General features: G+C 41.4%; 1 long non-coding RNA gene across 1 annotated transcript in view; it reads right to left on the bottom strand.

Annotated features, from left to right (window-relative positions):
• Positions 1–20,496, bottom strand: part of LOC134809725 (uncharacterized) — a 527,418-nt gene that overhangs the window by 443,419 nt on the left and 63,503 nt on the right. The window lies entirely within an intron of this gene.

Raw genomic sequence — 20,496 nt, 5'->3', positions numbered from 1 at the left:
TAACACTAAAGCTGTATTTCAGATATTAACAGCCTGAAGTAAGGTCAGCTCCCTCTCACAGAATGGGCTGAGTCCTTACTCTACATTCTGTACTGTAGGGAAGACGAACTGATAGCTTGCAGAGGGATTTGAATGTGGCCAGTGACAAGTCTTGACCCAGCTGAAAAATCATCAGCGAAGGCAGCCAAAATCAGTTGTTTGAGGATCTCATCCCAGAATTATTTAAACTGTATCATGGGCAACTCTGCTGGGACAACTAAGACTAAGAAGACTCAGTTAGAAGTCAGCGTCCCAGAACTTTAAGTCCAAGCTGGTATGAGAGAAAGCCTTGCAGCTGAGTTTCCTGAAGTTTCAACTTTGACTGTTTGAATCTCCCCTTATTGCAGTCATACATGAGGTCACCGTGGCTTCAGATGCAGGAACCAGAGAGCTGAGGGGAAGACACTAAAGATAGTTAATGGCAAATGTGTTTAACTTCAAATGGGGACATCTTAGAGCAACCTTGTGGTCAATAAGGAAGTAAAGAGGCGAAGTTATTAGCCAAATCCCCACTGACTGGGGGTGATTTATTCCTTACTCCAATGCTATTGGGACACTCTGATGGCAATCTCTTTATTCCTTCGCTTTAACCATTGCATTCGATGTGAAAACATTTGTATTTGGGCCTCTGGGGCAATGAGGTGCCCTATTCTTCTCAGGGACCACAGTACAGCAACACTTAGGCTGAAGGTCTGTCTTTGCCTTTCTGCTCTGTTCAACATTGAACATGTTCCTTACCCTCTCTGAGCTCCAGGTTCCCATTTGTGAAGCTAAGAATGATAATAGTGATGGTACCTAATTCAGTAGGTGATTATGAGGATTAAATGAAAGAGGTGGTGTAAAATGTTCAGCATCTCATGGTTTCTAACATATTACTCTTTTGAAGCTGGGAAAGTGCTATTGAGACAAATCTCAATTCACATCAACTCAGATATTTTCACTACCCCCAGATCTGCCTGTTTAGCCCCATGAGGGAGCTTCAATCCTCTCCCTACTAATGGCTTTCAGTCATCAGCCCCCTTACACAGTAAGGACAAGCAGACTTTTCCACAGTACCCAGTGGGGCACATAGGGTGGACAGGAACATGTGTCCCAGTGGGAAGGACAGACATGGGGTGACTAGCAGGCAATCCAGGGGAGAGGGAGTCAGAGCTGGAGATTCCGGGGACAGTGCATGCTGCAATGCTCATACTGTCCCAGCAAATTTCAAGTTCTGGGACTCTTTTTCCCAGAGAGTTTTCAAAAAGAAAAAGGAGAGAGAGAGCAACAAAAAGAGAGAGACACATTATTTCACTGACTTTAAAAGCACTGACCTTTTAATCTGTTCTTCCAAAGAGAAAATGGTTTGTGTTTCACAGTCTCATTGGAATTAGTGATCCTGAATACATTCCTTGAAACAGACTCTCATAAATCTATATATGTATGAGTTAAAAAGATAATGAAACGCTCTGATTCTGGGAACCAGCAGTCCTCAACAATTAAAACACCCAAAATGCATTCATCTCAAGCCCTTCTCTTTTTGGACCCAAAGACCTTTCCTTCCATTCTCACTTATGCTCATTATAATTCAATCAAAATAATACTCAGCAAGCTTATTTTTTTTGTCCAGACTTAAGAAAGCCCTGTAGAGAATACAAAATAAATAAAAGAATGAGGCCCCTACTCTCAAAGAACTTAGACCAGGGACAAGGTAAATTCAATTATTTATCCTACCAATATTGTCAGGTGCTACAGATATAATCGTGACCTAGATAGACACATTCCTTCACTATATGGAGTTTACAATCCCAAAAGGTATTGAAAATAGGCAGTGAGCAAACTTAGAGCTAAACTCTGGGTCCCAGATAAGTGGTAAGGACAGAAAAGAGGCTAGTAGTTTTCATTCATTTGAGTGCCTACTATGAACTAACACTATGAATGCTACTTTGTGTGCATTTTGCATTATTTAATTCTACAAGGAAGGGGTAGATTTTGTGTGACTTTGTGAGGGAATTAAGTGGCTGACCCAGCTCACATAGACAGCTGATGACAGAACTGGGATTGGAAACCAGGTCTGACCCCAAGGGTGTGTAATTTCAGCTACTGTAGAAGTGCTATAGTACAAAGACATGCTGAAGATGCTGGATCCAAGGCCTAAAGAATGGATTGGCTCTCAAATCTGTGGTGCCTACTAAAGCCAACTCCTCATTTGATTCTGAGGTTCACAGAAATAGACATGTATTATCACAGATTGAGCATATATGCTGTTCTTTCTTGGCCTGAGGACAAAGCCTTCTGCTTTAGAGAATCCCTTTTCCCCACTCTCCATTGAGTGAGGTGGAAGATTCCCCCATTTGTTTCTGGGAAGAGCTGGTATTAGTTTCCTAGGGCTGATACAAGAAGTTAGCACAAACTTGGTGGCTGAACATGGCAGAAATGTATTATCTGCAACTTCTGGAAACCAGAAGTCCAAAATTAAGATGTTAGCAGGGTCATACTCCCTCTGAAGGCTCTGGAGGAGGATATTTTTTTTCCTGCCTCTTCCAACTGATTGTGGGTCCTGGAATTTCCTGGCTTGTGGCAACATGACTCTAACCCCTGTTTCTGTCTTGATGCGGCCTTCTTCCCTCTGAGTTCTCTCCTCTTCTTATAAGGATACCAGTCACCAGATGTATGGGCCTACCCTAAACCCAGGAAGATCTCACCTTAATTGAATATATCTGCAAAAACCCTAGTTCCAAGAAAGGTCGTATTTTAAGATTCTGGATGGATATGAATTTGGGGAAGCTACCATTCAACCAACTATGAAACTCCATTATCTTTTGTTTTGTATAGAGAGAGGTGGATGTTGGTCAACTCACAATTGCCTTTCTAAGCATCATATTACTTATGATGATGTTGTGAGGTGCAGTAGGAACCAAGTGGAATGGGAGCGGAGATATATTGCTTTTATTCTTAACTTCATCATTTACCAACTGTGTGACCTTGGATAATGTATTTCACATTTCTCAGGTAAGAAAATGGAGGCTTAGGCCAGGCATGGTGGCTCATGCCTGTAATCCCAGCACTTTGGGAGGCCAAGGAGGGTGGATCACCTGAGGTCAAGAGTCTGAGACCAGCCTGACCAACATGATGAAATCCCATCTCTACTAAAAATACAAAAATTAGCTGGGCGTGGTGGCAGGCACCTGTAATCTCAGCTACCAGGGAGGCTGAGACAGAAGAATCACTTGAACCCAGGAGGTGGAGGTTGCAGTGAGCTGAGATCATGTCATTGCACTCCAGCCTGGGTGACATGACAGAGTGAGACTCCATCTGAAGAAGGAAGGAAGGGAAGGGAAAGAAAGAAAGGGAAAGAAAGGGGAAGAAAGAAAGGAAAGAATGAAAGGAAAGAATGAAAGAAAGAAAGAGAAAAGAAAATGGAGGCTTAGAGACCATTAGAGACATCCAAACACCCACCAAAGATTGCTGTTATCTCAATAGGTTATTATTTAAAAGTAAGTGAACAGCCAAAGATAACATTTCAAGTTTACCTTCCCTCTCATTGGGGCCCTGTGACATGCTCTTGCTTATGGAATATGTGTCACCTCTAGGTCAAGTTGGTTAAGATGTGGTTGTGCCTTTTCCATCCTCTACCCATATGCAAGCTGAAGAGGACTGGGGTACAGGGTACAGGAGAGGATGCAGCTCCAAACATGGGCAGAGCCTGAGTCCCTGAATCACAACATAGGAGACCACCCAATAACAGGGAGCACAAAGAGCAAACTGTTTTGTGAACATGAAATCAGTGTCTACTGCATCTACTAAGTCATTTAGAGTTGGGGTTTGGGAGCTGTACTTGTTATGGCACCTAATATTACCGTAAATAATCCCCTACTCAAAATCATGGACTAGAAGGGCTGAGATACAACTAAAATCTTCCTCCACACCCTATATTCTTCCCACGGTACTTTCTTTTCTAGTCTATGAAAGGCAGCAGGATCTGGACTCAGGCCAGAATCTCCATCCTAGAATCAGGATGAGCAACTGGCTGGAACAGAGTTTATCCTAAATCCCTTAGGAAATTGAGTTTGATGGATGGGGTGCAGAAAAGCAAGTGCTCAGGGTGTCATGGAGTGCACAGGAATGGTGGATTGGATAAATCAACATGAGCATTGTGGAGGGTGAGCTCAGAGCCAAATCTGCAAGGGAATCTCAGGGTGGATGGCCAATTCCTCAGGCTCTGCAAAGGCAGATGTCTTTAAGATGCAGCATAACCTCTTTCAAATTTATGGCTTCCTCTTTCTCCATACAACCAACGCAACACAGAACAACTTCTCAAAGATATTTTATTGTTCTTTTACTAAACCTAAGCTCTCTCTTTTCTTTCCTGCTACAGAAATGTATTGGCCTAACATAAAGAAACCCCTAACTACAAATTCAAACATTGGATATTAAAAGTCAACTGTTAGAATTTAAAAAAAATTAAAAGAACAGTTCTTATATAGTACATTCCTTTGAAAAGCACTTGTATTTCCCATTATTGAAGCAATGGTATTTTACTCATCCAAACGTAAGAAATTTGAAGCTGTTGTAGAATATCCAGAGGAAGTTTGCAGACAGAATTTCCTTTCAAAGATTAAAGCATGTTTGAGCAAATGCTTAGCATTTTATCATACATAGGAGATCCCTTTAGAACTGGGGACTGGGGCTTTGTCAGGTGGTGGAAAAGGCCTCTATTACTGCATTTAATGCCTTGTGTTATACTTAGTTTTGTACATTCTGAGCAGTGGGTTTGAAGCCTAACGGACATGATGTTCACGGATTCATCATGAGGTTTGGTCTTTGAAACCCAACGAATACTCAGATCGAGCCATGCTGGCTTCTTCCCAAGGAAGAGATACTCACAAGGGACAATGACAAATGGGAAAACTCAGCAAAATGTTATTATTAGTTGAGCTTCTGCCCAAAAACCACATGAAGAGCTCTCTGGTAAATTTAACAGAAAAGAAAGCAGAATTCACCTGAAGCCTTGGAAAGAGGGATCCACTCCAATTCCATAGACCAAAACCCCAGTTACCACCAGATGGCTGTTCTGCTCATGACTGAAAGAATGACAACATTTAAGTTTGAATAAGAGAGACAGAGAAGGACAGAAAGAAAAGAGAGAGGGAGAGAGACAGAGAGGGAGGGAGAGAGAGGGAGAAACTGTCATTATCTTAGGGCTGCCCTTGTACATATAATCATCCTTACCTCTGGTATACCAAGTGGAATCAGATTTCCAGAATTTACCTATCAGATGAAGAACGTCTGGAGTGAAGAGGAAAAGGAAAGCAAAAGAGGGAGAGTTGAACCCTGTGGGTGCACCTTACACCCTAAAAACCTACAGTGGTGCTCACAGAAGCCTTCTATTTGTGTGGCCTCAGGAAAGTCATCGGTCCTATATGCCTTGACCTTCCTCAGATAATTGACATGGTAAATAAAAGGAATAAAACACATAGAGTCTCTAAAGCAATGCCTAGGCTCAAAAAATCTGGTACCATTCCTAGCTCAGATCAAAGTAAGGGAAAGTCTGAGCCTAATATAAAAGTCAGGTGGCCCCAGTTGCAGAAAGAAGAATGGAAAAGCTGAGAAGGGATTCAGGATTAGGATGATGACACAGAGTCAAACTGGAATAAGAACCAGAATTCCTGGACCAGAAGAAACAAGAGCCTGGCTCACTAGGAGACTGGAGTACAGGTCATGATGAGATCCTCAGGCAGGTTATATATCCAAGGATTTTTTTTTTCCTTTCTGATTAAGAAGCTAGTTAGTTTCAGAGCCTGAGGCAAGCCAGGCCTGCTTTGGGGACTAAATGGCCTGTGCTGCAGGATATCAGAGAAATATGAGGGAGGGAGCCAGGCAGGTCATTATTTTTTCCAGGTGCCAACCTACAAAGGGAGTGGAATCTGGCATTCACAAGCCAGAAAACTGCCAACATTTTTGACAACTGTCATTTGATTTAATTGTTCTGAGGCAGCATGGCTCAGCAGTAAATACACTTAGGAGGCTCACAGAGAACTCAGATATTCTGGTGGCCACTGTGACATGATGAACAACTGAATAACTCTATCAAAAGGAGAGCAGGCCAGGGGAGGGAGGGAGAGACAGCTGTGAGAAGAACTGGGCTGCCCTATTGTTCTAGTAGGAAAAAAGTCCAGGACTCAGAGCTCAGCAGTTCTTCTTCTGGGCTCTGACCCCTAATCTAGAGGTTTATGCAAAGACGCTTTTTGGTGGAGGTCTCTGGTCTACTGGGGATGATGGAGTAGTCGAGCTTTTGTAGGTTTTCAAAGACTAGGGTACAGAAGGGATTTTTTTTAAACCAGAGATGTTGAATGAAGATTCAAAGCTACAAAATCAGAGTATGGAAAATAATGCTAATTACTTATTTATTAAACAATTACAACGTCCAAACACTATGTTAAGTCCCTCTATGAATTATCTCATTTCCTCCACTAATTAACCCTAATGTCTTAGTCTGTTTTGTACTGCTATCACATAATACTGGAGACTTGGCAATTTATAAAGAACAGAAATGTATTCTCTCACTGTTCTGGATGCTGGGAAATCCAAGATCGAGCCAGTGGTATCTGGTATAGGCCTTTCTATTGTATCCTTACATGCCGAAGGTGGAAGAGCAAGAGAGAGTGAACCCACTCCCTCCCTTTTTATAGTGGCATTAATCTATTCATGGGGGCTCAGCCCTCATGACCTAAACACCTCCCCAAAAGCCTTAAAAACCAATGCTGTTGAATTAGGGATTAGCTTCCCAACACAGGAATACTGGGGGACACATTCAGACTGTAACACCTATGGATTCACAACAATTGTAATACCAATTGTTTAGATGATGAAACTGAGGCTTCCATATGTTAAATAACTCCCCCTGGAATACACACAGCTGGTAAGCAGCCCCTCAGGAACTCACACCAATGCCGCACTTCAAACTGCACTCCTATGTTGCCAGGAATCTGAAGTTTGATGAAAACATATACTTAGTTGCTGCTAGGATGCATTTGGCTACAAGTAATAGATTGCTTGACTGACAGCCTAAAGTGTAATAGTTACTGTTTACTTAATGAAGTCACACCCCATAGATTGGTCCCTGTCCAAAGTCTCCGAAGGTTGCTTGGCCTCTCTACTGTTATTGAAAGAAAGGGCCACACTGCAAGTATGACATTCTCACTTAACAGCTCGCATCCCATTTCTGTTCCCCTTTACAGCAAGACTCTTTAAAATAATTTCCCATACCCTCTGTCTCTCCTTCATCTCCTGCCATTCTTCCTGGAACCCAATCCAATAGGGCCATTTCCTGCACCACCCCAATGAAATGCTTCTTTGAAAGTCACCTGTGACCTCCACATTGCCTAATTTAACAGTCAATTCTCAGCCCTTACTCAACCCATCAACAGCACCTCATAAACAGGATGACCCATCCTTTGAGAAACACCTTCTGACTTTGCTTCCAGGACTCCGCTCACTCTTGGTCCCCCTTTCACCTTTATGGTCACTCCATCTCTGTCCTCTCTTCCGGTTTCTCCTCGCTTGTCAACATCCAAATTTTATGTGCCTCAAGGCTCAAGATTTAAGCATCATTTTACTGTATTTGCTCCACAACCCCTAGGTAATATTATCCAGGAGAGCTTTAAACACCATTTATAAACCTATCAAAATGTATTTCTCCAGCATTAAATTTCAAACCTGAATATAAAACTGACTTTTTGACATCTACACTTAGATGTCTCCAAAGTTCACACGTCCCAAACTGAACTTCAAGTTTCACTCCCTTTCCGAAGCCTAATTTGTCCTCAGTCTGACTCTTCTCATTGAACAGCAGCTCTGTTCTTCCAGTTGCTCAGGTCTAAAACATTGGAATCATCCTTTTTCTTTACCTTTATCAGCCTACATCCAAGCCATCAGAAAATCCTGTCGAATCTTTGAGATAAATCTAGGATCAGTCCACTTCTTAGTATCTCTCATCCTACCCCTTTAAGATGATGGTCTAAGCCCCCATCATCTCTTACATGAGCTATCAAAATAGCATCTTACTGTTCTCTGTATTTCCACCTTTGCTCCCCTATATTACATTCTCCAAAGAGCAATCAGAGTCATTTTTTTAAAATGCAAAACGTTCCTTAACTGTAAATGTTCTAATAGCCCTCCTACTTATTCAGCTTGCTTGCAGAATCCAAAAAGCCTGTTCTCTGGCCTCCCATTACCTCTTTGATCTTAATTCCTATCACTCTCACCCAAGCTCAGTATAATTGTGGGATCTGACCTACGAGAATGTTATATAGTCAATTTAGATAGTAATGACCAGGACATTTTAATGAAATAGAATAAAATATAAGAGACACTATCACAGCGCATTACACATAGTAAAGGTGGGTTCTTTTGTGAAACTCTGAATTCAGTGTGTGTGAGGGCATGTGTGTGTGTACTTGGTTAGAATATAAGATTTATTTCTCACTGTGGGTCATGGTCCAAAAGTTTGGCACTGGCTTACCCTGCTCCAGTCACTCAGATACCTTTTTAATTTCTCCAACATGCCAATCATTCTACTGCCTGAAGGACTTTGCCCTTATTACTCTCTCGCCTGGAATTTTCTTACACAAGATATCTGCTCCCTCACTTCTTTTCACTCTTTACTCAAGGTTAACCCGATTAAAGAGGTCTTCTCTGGTCACATTGTATAAAACAGCACCTCATCGCTATCTTCCCATTCTGCTTAACTTTTCTTCATATTGCTTCTCACCACTACAGGTTAATTTTTGAAACTAGATTATCATCTACCTTCCTCCATTGTAAGTTCCATTAGGGTAGGGATTTTGTCTGTTCTGTTTACTACTTTTCTAGAGATCCTATTTTAGTTTCTGGCACACAGTGTGAACTCAGTAAGTGTTTTTCAAATACATTAATGACACAACCCAATCAAGAAGGAAGGAGGGCAGCCGCAGAAATAATTCTCTAACCACCGATTGTTGTCTTTTAACAGGGTAGTCTCCAGCAACTTTCCTCTTTCATCTCGTTGTTCAGAAGTTGATCATATGACTACCCCCAAAGCAGTATCAGTCAAAGAGGAAGTCAATTTCTACTTTTGGCTTAGACCAACCATGACTCATTCTGAGGAGATGGTGGTGAAGCTTCCTACCTGGTGCCTGCACAAAATTGGATTCTATTAGTCAAGAAGGACTTGGAGTGCAGGAGGAATGGACGTTTCAGGTAACTAGTAGGATATGTCACAAAGACCTCAGAACGTTCAGGCATGCTCAGCAGTGAGGTATAAGACCTATGCCTTCAGAGGCATGCAGTATGGAGGAAGACGACTCTAGGAAGGGCCAAGTGAATTGTCCAAACCCACAAAGCCCCTAAGTGGTGAAGCTGTAATTCAAACTTGGGTTGTTTTGGCCCAATCTCTACTCTTCTAAGCTTTGAACCTCAATTACTTTGTGTCTGTGAATTTCAGCTTCCTGAATGTGTAAAAGGGAATGTCATTAGCTACTGAGGAAAATAAGATAACTTCATAGCAGAAAGGACAAAGACACAATATATAAATCTTAGAACTATTCTGGTTGTGATTTATTGAACACAGAATTTTGTCAGGCAGGGCTTTCTCATTCTTTGAAGGGAGAAACTGACCCCCTCCACATACAAGCCATTTGTCTTTCTTGAAACATCTATGAAGTATGTAAAAATATAAAATTCCTGGAATTGGAGTCTAGGCATTTTAGTTTGAATCCTAACTCTAGCTAGACAGCTTTGGGTAAATCACTTAAACCTTCTGAACCTAAGTGTTCTTTTCTGAAAATGGTTATACGTATACTTTTTTCATGAGATTGTTGCAATTACTAAGAAACATATATATATATGTATAGAATATGTTGTAAAATAGGTGAGCAATAGTTGTAATAATAGAGCAATTAATCTTCAATGCCCACAATATCCTATCACAATTTTTGGAGGAAAGAAGGGGCTAATTAACTCCTAGTTTCTCTTAACCATATTATATTCTCTGCAATGAGGAGTCAAATCTCACCAAATGCTCTTCTTTCTAGAGATGAGAATAAGGCATTTCTCCAGGAGAATTGATCTCTCTCATTAGAAGGGGTAGGAGAAGCCTCATTCAAAACGCTGAGTGTACTTCAAGTAGGGAAGGAAGAAGCTAGGGCAGAAACATGAGCTGAAAGCTCCCAGCTTCCCTAAATAAACTGAATTCCTCGCCCAGCAGTCACGAATCCATATTGGGCCCTGTGTGTGGGCATCAGGTTGGAGGCCTCCTTATCTGCCTTCCCCAGCTCCTGGCACAGAGTCAGGACAGGACCCAACTCCATTTTAAATAGCAGGGAGAGTTTAGTTGCTCCATCTCGGGGGATATCAACAAATTCATATCCAAAAATGTTTAGTGAACATTTTTGTGTGAGGCACTCTTCTAAGCTCTGGGGATAAAACCATGAAAAAGACAGACAAAATATCTATTTTGATGGAGCTTATGTGGTAATAAATTTCAGAACAATTAAACTAATAAAATAGCTTCAGCTAGATGTGAGTGCTGTGAGGAAAATGAAATAGGGTAACGTGAGAGGGTGGCAGGGCATGAGGACAGAACTCTATTAAATAAGGCAGTTGTGGGAAAACTTTTCTAAGAAGGCATGTTTGAACAGAGACAGGAGAAATTACGGGGTAAGTCTTATTCCTGTTCTGAATACAGGCCGTCCTCATTATACACAGTAGTGCAGGGCCATGACCACACACGCTGAAGAAAGCAGTCTTAACCCTGGAAAAAAATACGATTTCATGACCTTTAAAAATGTTTGTCAAAGCATTTCTGTCATTCATAAATGTAAAGAGAGATAAAATCAAACTAATAGTCCAATTTCCCTCCTATGTATATCCTCTCTGTGTGACAGAATTCTGTTTCTGTCCCATTCACATTAGATTTGCTGAAGACAATTGAATATGAGCAGAAATGACGATGTAACTTCTCAGCCAAGTTTTAAGAACTAGCCCTGGGTTTGCCATGTCTTTATTTTCTGTCCTAATTAGGGACTGCTCCATATGCTGGTAAAGTAAGGATAATGCAGACCGCCACATAGTGCTCTTGAAAGGTGAATGAGAAATACACCTTTATCATCCTAGGTGATGAAATTAGTGCATATCAAAAACACCCAGAAGGCTTGGTAAAGCAGATTGATGGGCCCCATCCTTAGAGTTTCTCATCAGTAAGTCTGGGGTGGAGACCAAGACCCTGCATTTCTGACAGGTTCCCAGGTGATACTGTTGCTGCTGTAAGAATTGCTGTTCTAAGCCATGAAAATCTGGGGATTCAGTTGTTAGCGCAGTGTAACTTAGCTACACTGACTGCTACAGAGGGGAAATAAAGCAATTATGCACAGATTTTAAAAAAAAGAGTAATTCAGGCAGAAGGTACTTCAGGGTTTTGGAATCAGATTTAAGTTAAAATCCCTCCAACTACTTACTGTGTGCCAGGCAGTACGCCAAGATACATGACGCTGAATGAGAATTCCTGCTCTCAGGAAGCTTATACCTTTTGGAATATTTATTCAAGTTAAAAAATGATACCTTAACTACTTTTGTCGCCCAAGAGAGTGACACTTTTGATTCTGCTAAATGACTTTATATTGAATCAAGATGAGTTAATTTGAGTATTTCTTCCAGAGATTTCAAATTTGGTTAAAGATATTCTGGTTACACCTGATCTATTATTGTAGAAAATGTTAACTGAAGATTCTATTGGACGGACATCAACAACTTCGAATGTGTAATGAGTAGCAAGAAAAAAATAGCCTTCAGTAGAATAGGGAGGAATTCTTCAAAGAAAACTAACATATGAGCTAGGGAGATTGTCCTCATGTCTTTCCAGATTCTGGTTCCAATTCTATCCTAAGGCCCAGCTGTTTTCTTCTTCTTGGGTGGCTTACATGAGATACTTACGTATTTTTATAATGAAATCCCCCAATCCCTGTATCTTTTTTTTGCTTTAGCAGACCCCAGAGGATATTTATAACTTACATCCAAAGAATCATAAGAATGAAATTTTAAAACAAATAAATGCAATACACTGTGATAAGCGCAGTGCTACTGGTCTATTGAATGCACTGTGAATGACTGATGAGCCGATCATGCTAACAACTCAAGCACATTGTCCTTATGCTCTAAGATTGCAAGATAGATGTAATGACGTACTTCTTTGGCAGCACTTAAATATATAATAACTCACTAAGATATTATTTTCAACTGACCAGACACTGCTTTTAGACAGGATATCCTACAGGGAATTGTAGGAGGTGGAGTATTCTGTTTGTACTCAGAGCCAATGAGGGGGAAGACTTGAAAGGAAGAGGATTTATGTTAAGGCTTTACTAGGTTTTATTCATTGTCTAGCCCAGTGCTAACCCTAGGCCTCAGAGGAGCCCCCTGCGTGGTTCCAGAAACCAACTTCAGCCCTGCTTCCTGCACCAAAGCACTCAAATTCCCATCTTGGTCACTGATGTGTAACATTACCTGCTGATGGAAATGTTTCTCTTTTTTTTTTTCCTTGAGACGGAGTCTCACTCTGTCACCCAGGCTGGAGTGCAGTGGCATGATCTTGGCTCATTGCAACCTCTGTCTCCCGGGTTCAAGCGATTCTCCTGCCTCAGCCTCCCGAGAACCTGGGACTACAGGCACCTGCCACCATGTCTGGCTAATTTTTATATTTTTAGTAGAGATGGGGTTTCACCATGTTGGCCAGGCTGGTCTCGAACTCCTGACCTCATGATCCACCCGCCCCAGCCTACCCAAGTGCCGGGATTACAGGCATGAGCCAATGCGCCCGGCCTGTTGTCATTTTCTAACTGAGGTCTGTTCAGTGCACACACTACAAGGAGGATGATGAGGCATTACTGCCTCTTAAGGTGCATTCATTCCTTCATTTATTCATCCACCCATCCAGCCATGCATTTACTTATTCTTTTTAAATGTAATTATCACCCATGTATCATGAGTCAGACCTCATGCTGTAGATATACAAATGCAATAGATATAAACAAAAGTAAAATATTATTTCTACCTTCCAAGAATCTGCAGTCTTATCTAGTAGATAAGAGCATTGACTTTGAAGTTTCTTCATCTTTAAAATGACTTGTTTATTATAAATTGGTTTAAATATTCACTGAGATATCGCATGTAACTAAAGGATAAAGAACACTCTGGTACTTCGATAAGTGTTATGATAGTATGTATTCTTCTATCCTTTTACTTTTGGCTTATCTGCGTCTTTATATCTAAGGGATTTATTACAAAAAACAGAGGTCTTGCTTTTTCATCCAATCTGACCATCTCTGGAGTGTTATACCATTTTGATATAATGTAATTATCAATGTGGTTGGGATTTAAACCACTATATTGAATATTTGTTTTCTTTTTATTCTATCTTATTGTTTTTTCCTCTTTTACTACCTTCTTTTGAATTAATTAAGTATACTTTAGTATTTCATTTTGTTTCCAATATTGGCTTAATCACTATACTTTTGTTTTTGTTTTGTTTCTTTTTAGCTGTGGCTCTCAAGTTTACAATATACAACTTTAATCACAGTCTTCCTTCAAACGACATTATACAACTTTATGAATAGCATAAGCATTATATATCATTGCAATTTCTTTTCCCTCTTCCCATCCCTTGTCCTATTATTGTTTTATAATTTTCTTCTAATGTGATAAACCCCATAATATGTTGTAAACATCTTTGCTTGAAACAGTCAATTAATTTTTAAAGTGATTACAAATGAGGAAAAAAGTATTTCACATTTATTCCAATAGTTACCACTTCTGGTGGTATTTATTCCTTTTTGTAGATTGCAAATCCTATCTGATATCATTTTTCTTATGCCTAAAGAGCCTAAAGTTTCTTGTAATGCAACTTTTTGTAAATTGTCCCAGCTTGTACTTTTCCAGTTTTCTTTATAATTTTTGAAAAATATTTTCACTGTAGAAACCATATTTTCTGTTCAATCCTTTAAGTATGTCACCTCAATGTCCTCTAGTCTGCATACACTTTGAGAAGAAGTCTGCTGGGATTGTTAAATTTGTTCCCCTGTATGCGATGTGTCCCCTCCCCAGCTGCTTTCATTTTGTCTTTATCTTCAGATCAGTTTTTTCAGATATTTAACTCTGATGTGTATTTACATGATTTTCTTCAAATTTCTCTACTCGCTACTCATGATTCATTGAGTTTTTTGATTCTGTATCATTCTCATCAAATGTGAAAAATTTTTAACCATGACTCCTTCAAATGCTTTTCTAGTTTCCCTCCTTCTGAAATTCTACACATACATCATTTAGATTGTTTTACCCTGTCTCACAGAAGATTTTCTTGCACATGTTATAAAAGATTTGAGTTCCTCAAGCTTGCAGTTCCTAATCTGTGACCCCTCCATTCTGCCCCTGTGCAACTGTGGAGGCAGGGGTAGCTAATGCAGACCTGCAGCTCAGGCTACCCGCTGTACTGGGAGCAATCGGGTCACTTTGTCTCTGATTCAGGAGGCTCATGTCACCTGCCAGAATCTGGGAAACTATAGCAGTAAGGTGAAATCTCAGATACTTCACGGTTCTCAACAGCGGACACCACATCATCCTTTACACCACACAGCATAGGCCAATCGTGATAATTCTATCCCCCCGTGACAGAGATCCACTAGGGTATGAACATTAGCTCTGATTCTAGCCAATGGTATAAGAGAGGAAGCTAATATTGTGGTGCTTCTGGACAAACTTTCTGTTTTCGAAGAAAGAGAAGAAAGAGGAGGAAGAGGAGGAAGGCAGGGACAGAGGCAGGAGCAGGAGGTGGAGAAGAAAATGGTAGCACAGGCTCTAGCCCTGTTTTTCTCCTGAGTGGCTATTTTTAATCAGTCCAAATCAGTCAAAAGATCCTGAAAATAGAAGAGCACAGAAGAACCTGGGTCCTAGATCATATGGTTGACTTAATGAATCAACTAACCCTGGAAGCTTCCTATATGTGAACTTTTCTTTGCCTGAAATAAATTTTCTTATTGTTTGTACCAGTTTGAGTCAGAGTCTCTGTTATTTTAAGCCATTATAACAGATAGAGACAGAGACAGAGAGACACAGAAACCATGAAAGAAACAGGAAAAAGAAGAGAGAGAGAGAAGAAAAAAGGAGAGAGAATAAGAAAGAAAGATATATTCAGAAGATCAATCCTGAGAGCCTGATATAGACCAAAAACTTCTTCCACACTCAAAGGCAGTAAAAACCAACCAGACAGAGAAGGAGACACCCCTTGAGATGGAGGACTGGGGACAATGAGAAAATTGGTCATCAAAAGACAGTTTTGGGGAGGTATTTTCTTTGGAGACAGGGGCCTGCTCTGTCACCCAGGCTAAAGCTCAGTGGCACAATCACTGCTCACTACAGCCTTGATCTCCTGGGCTCAAGTGATCCTCCTACCTCAGCGTCCAGTGTAGCTAAGACCACAAGCATGTACCACCATGCCCAGAGAAAAGTTTATTTTTTATGTTTTGTAGAGACAAATTCTATGTTGCCCAGGTTGGTCTTGAACCCTTGGACTCAAGCAATCCACTTGCCTCAGCCTCCCAAACTGCTAGCATTATAGGCATGAGCCACTGAGTTTGGAAAAAGACATGAGTTTTGTGGGAAGCTGGAATACCTTACCCTACATCTGCAGCCTCTTAGAGTCCTTTTGCTTGCAGTTATACAGTCCGTTCATGATTATTAATTTTACTGTTGTTGTTGTTGTTGTTACTGTAACAAAAGAGCATGAGGGAGAGAGACAAAAGGTGAGAGAACATTGGTCCCACATCAAATAGAGCATGTTCTCAATTCCAGTCTTCTAAGAGACCTATGAAGCCTGCTGATGAAGATCTCCGGAGAGCACAAAGAGGGGACCAGCAACACCTATGGCCTTCCTCTCCATTTACCATCTTCTCAGCCGTCTACCACCACTCACTCATCACCCCATCCCAATCTTAGTCCCCATTCTGCCAGGGCTGGCTCTGGATGTAACTATCTCTGTGACGTTTCAGGGAATATAGGTTAGGCCTTCTGATTCTCAGTTATCATGGGTGTCACAGTGCTTGGCATGTACAGAACTCTCTATTGGATGGATGGATGGATGGATGGATGGATGGGTAAGTGGATGGATGGCAGGATAATAATTAAATATCTGAGTTTCGGAATCAGGCAGAATTGGTTTAGAATCCAATTTCCTTTACTTACGACCTCAGTAATCATGGGCAGATGATAAAGTTTTTCCACAGTACGATTTTCTCATTGGAAAAATATTACCTAACTCATGGAGTAGAATATTCAGTAAATATTAGCTTTTCAGAAGTCATTACAGGAGCTAGCTTATTGGATGTTGAAGAACCTTCCTTCAAGATTATTTTGATAATGATGAACAGGATGAGGTAGATGTTGAGGTAGGGAAAGAGAAGGAAAAGTATAAAAGATCATGTAAAATTCAAGAATGAATTAAATGATTCTTGGCATCTGAAGACCAATGCTGAGATAAGTAGATTAAGCAACCAGCTACAGGGATCTCAATGTACATCCAAAAGTAATTTAGAGAGAAGGAAAAGGGAGAGGTATATACTCCACTTTCTCCTTCTGTAAACTTGAGAAAGTGAGTTTGGAAGTGGTTTCAGTTTTCATTGCTGATGTTCTAACTTGGAAAGCCATTGGAAAGTAGTTAACCTTAAAGGCTCTGATTCAAAATTCTTTGTAATTTCTCTCCCCATGGCCGTAACAGGTAGGAGTCACTGCCTTTAGGAGTCAGTGTCCAGGCCAGATGTGGTGGCTGAGGCCTGTAATCCCAGCACTTTGGGAGGCCGAGGCAGGCAGATCATGAGGTCAAGAGTTCAAGAGCAGCCTGACCAATATGGTGAAACCCTGTCTCTATAAGAATACAAAAATTAGCTGAGCTGAGCCTGTAATCCTAGCTAGTAGGGAGGCTGAGGCAGGAGAATCACTTGAACCCAGGGGGCAGAGGTTGCAGTGAGTCAAAATCACGCCACTGCACTCTAGCCTGGGTGACAGGGCAAGGCTCCGTTTCGGGGGAAAAAAAAAGTCAGTGTCCATACAGGAAGTCAGGAACCACATTAGGTATTTCACAAAGAAAAGAGGAAGTATAAAAAACTAGTTTTCAACATGCTGCCAAGGCCTAAATACAAAAAGAAGGTGTGATAACATGATAACACAGAGATGATTAACTGCAGGGAGTAGCGACCACCCCAGGGCTGGAGGAACATGGGATGAGAGATGGCATTAGCAGAGCCCAGGAGTGTACCTGCTACAGCAGGGCTGGGATGCTGTGGGTCAGAGCTGGAGCTGTCCAGGAGAGATGGTCCTAGTCAGTGCTAGAGCCATGCAGGAGGGTGCTACTGGAAGAACTGAAGAGGGGTCACCCTGCTGAGGCTATGGTCACCAAAAAGAGAGCAGCTGTGGCTAAAGCTTAGATTATGTAAAAGGATGCAACCCTTTCTGAAGACACAGCCAAAAGCAGGAAAATGGAACAAATTCAAGACTTTCCTCTCCCTAACAGTGCCTCCTTGTTGGCAAAAGAAACAAGAAGCCAGATGGTAGGAGAGTTCAGGAAGTGTAATTCACACCGGCTCCCAGCTTTGACATTATAGGAAACGGTACAGGAAGATCACCTCTACTGGAGAAAGGAGAATGAGCTGCAAGGAAGGAGATGATTACACTGATGATGGCCATGACAACGATGATGACTACTACAGTAAAAATAACAATGGCAACAAATAGCATTTACGACCAGGCACTATTCTCTAAGCACTTTGCATTTATTGGGAGGGAGAAAGAGGAAAAAGGAGAGGAAACCAGGGGTAAAGAGAGTGAAGAAGGAGGAAACCACAGTGCCATGAGATTTAGCATTTCATCCCTGAGAAATTTCATTTTGTCCTTCCTCTCAATCACATCCCTCCTCTGTACAGACAAAGGAGGAAAAATTAACATTTATTGGATGACAGCTAGGGGCTAGGCACTGTGCTGAGAAATTTTACTACATTACCATATTCAATTTTCACAAGAATCCTGTTAAAAAGGAAAACAGGCTAGAGAGGTTAAATAACTTGCTCACAACCTGCGAATAGTTCACAGACAGTAAAATTTAGTTCTGATTCTATCTGTCTGAAGCTCATGCTGCTAGAAATTAAGTGGAAATAGTAAAAGCTGTTCTCACTCAGACACCCAACCAACGCTCATCCCTACTTCTTCTCAGAATACTGCTTGGATCTACCAGGAGGCTCTGTGGCCCTGGTGCTGCCTTTTAACTAGGAATGTATGTAGCGAGTTGGAAGCCTCTAGCCTGGAGCAAGCCATGCTGCCCTAAATGGGATGTGCTTTGAGAAAGGGGTTTTGAAGTTGATAATGAAAGTAATTCTTCCCCTAATGGAGCTGAAATAGCAGACCGTGAAAGCCTGTCAAGCAAAGAATAGTTTAAAAGAAAAAGAAAAAAAGACAGAAAAATTAGAAGTGCCACCATAATCCACTCCCTAAAAAGAGGAATCTAATTCAAGAAACAGTAAGTTATCTAAACTGAATAGCAGGAAGAGACCCATCAACTGTCTTGCAAGGAGCTGCAGCTGTGAAGGCTCCCTGGTGTACAGGTGCCTCTGTTGGGAGAGTAGCAACCTGAACTGTAGTCGGTCAAGTACATGTCAATGTGAACAGGTTTAGTGTCCTTTACTGGAGAGACCACCTTGATAATGGAAGGAGATAGAAGCATTCATGCCCTAGTGCTCAAAGCAGGAAGAAAAAGGGACCACAGTATTAGTTTTCTATCATTGTTGGTTTCTATCACTACAGAACAAATTATGACACACTTAGTGGCTTAGAACAACCCACTTATTATTATCTCACAGTTTCTGTGCATCAGGAGTCTAGGCATGACTTAGGGTCCTCTGATCAGAGTCTCAAAAGGTGGCTATCAAGTTGTCGGTCAGAGCTGGGTTCTTGTACGAGGTCTGCTTTCAACCTCATGTGGTTGTCAGACAACACTCAATTCCTTGTAGTCGCAGGATTTGTGGACTTGCTTCTTCAAAGCCAGCCACAGAGAAAGAACAGCAGGGAAGATTGAGAAAGTCAGTCTCGTGTGAGTACACCAGCGGAACATGCCCTTATGCAACATAACGTATCACAGGAGTGAAGTCCGTTCACCTTTGATATACTTATTGGTTAGAAGCAAGTGATAAGTCCCATTCATAGTGAAGGAGAGGGAATACTAGAAGGACATGAACCCCAAAAGCCCCAGAGGCAGGAGTCAAGAGTCTGTCTTCCACAGTCACTGAGGCTGCAGACCAGAGTAGTGATAAGATGCTGATAAGAACCTCCCTGGCTTTCTTACCTTCTCTCTCTCTTCATCTTATCCTATACACCCAGTCTTTTCTTACCTTGCACTCCCACCAACCCCATAACACCATGCAGCAGCTTCTGATCTTTCCACATTTCCCAGGGATCCATTTGCCAGGAAACAACACCAGAAGACTTTGCTGCTCACGGCTTTCCTGAGAAGTCCGGGAGAAGGAAAGAAGGCCTTTGGAGGGCTCTGTGTGCATCAGCAGATACATTTCTAGGGCCTCTGCCCCAGGGCCTAGTGTGGGAATGGATTAGCAGGTGATGAGAAGAGGCATGGCTATGTTTAAACCTTCTCACCTATCTAATCTCTTATTGACTGAGAAACATCACAGGGAGGTGTCTGGTAGGAATTAACACTAATTCCTTCCCAACTCTTCAGTGTCCTGGCTCACCCACTGCCTCCTCTGCTGGATGCTCCACGTGGGGTATGTCAGTGAGAGAGGATCCTGGGTAATTGATTAAGAGACTAACACCCCCCTTTGGAAATACATGATCCCTGATCCCACCAATGCTTCCTTAAATAAAACACAGTAAAAGTAAGATCTGGGGCATCCCAAATGAATTAAGAAAGAAAAATGAGAGTGGGGGTAAACACAGAAACAGCATGGGTTTTATTTAAAGAGGAAAGAAGAGATCAAAGAAAAGAAAAATGAAAGAAAAGGAGAGAAGAGAAAAATAAAAGGACTAATTTTTCTCTTAAAGCTTAATTCTGCGGCTAACTGGATCAGACGAGGCCCCCAGGAACCTGTTCATTCACAGTGCATAGTTAGGCTTGCTAAAGGGTGGGATTCAAGGTAGTGAGGGCGCCAACAGGAGCCACATGGTCAGGGACAGGGTCCTGTTGATTACGAAGGTCCTGGCTCTTGTCTCCCAGGTCCAGATTTCCCAGTACACAGCCTGAGACAGAGGAGATATTCTGGAAATGTTTGTCAAATGCACCGGTATTTTGTTTCTTATGCCAATCTTGATTAAGTCATTCTCCTCCAAGGCTATGGTGACCCCATTTTTATGCACATACTATCTATTCATCCATTTATCAGGTATTTATTAAGT

This window comes from Pan troglodytes, chromosome 23 (genome assembly GCF_028858775.2).
Source record: "Pan troglodytes isolate AG18354 chromosome 23, NHGRI_mPanTro3-v2.0_pri, whole genome shotgun sequence".
In the NCBI taxonomy this organism is placed as follows: Eukaryota; Metazoa; Chordata; class Mammalia; order Primates; family Hominidae; genus Pan; species Pan troglodytes.
This window is presented reverse-complemented; position numbering and strand designations above follow the sequence as displayed.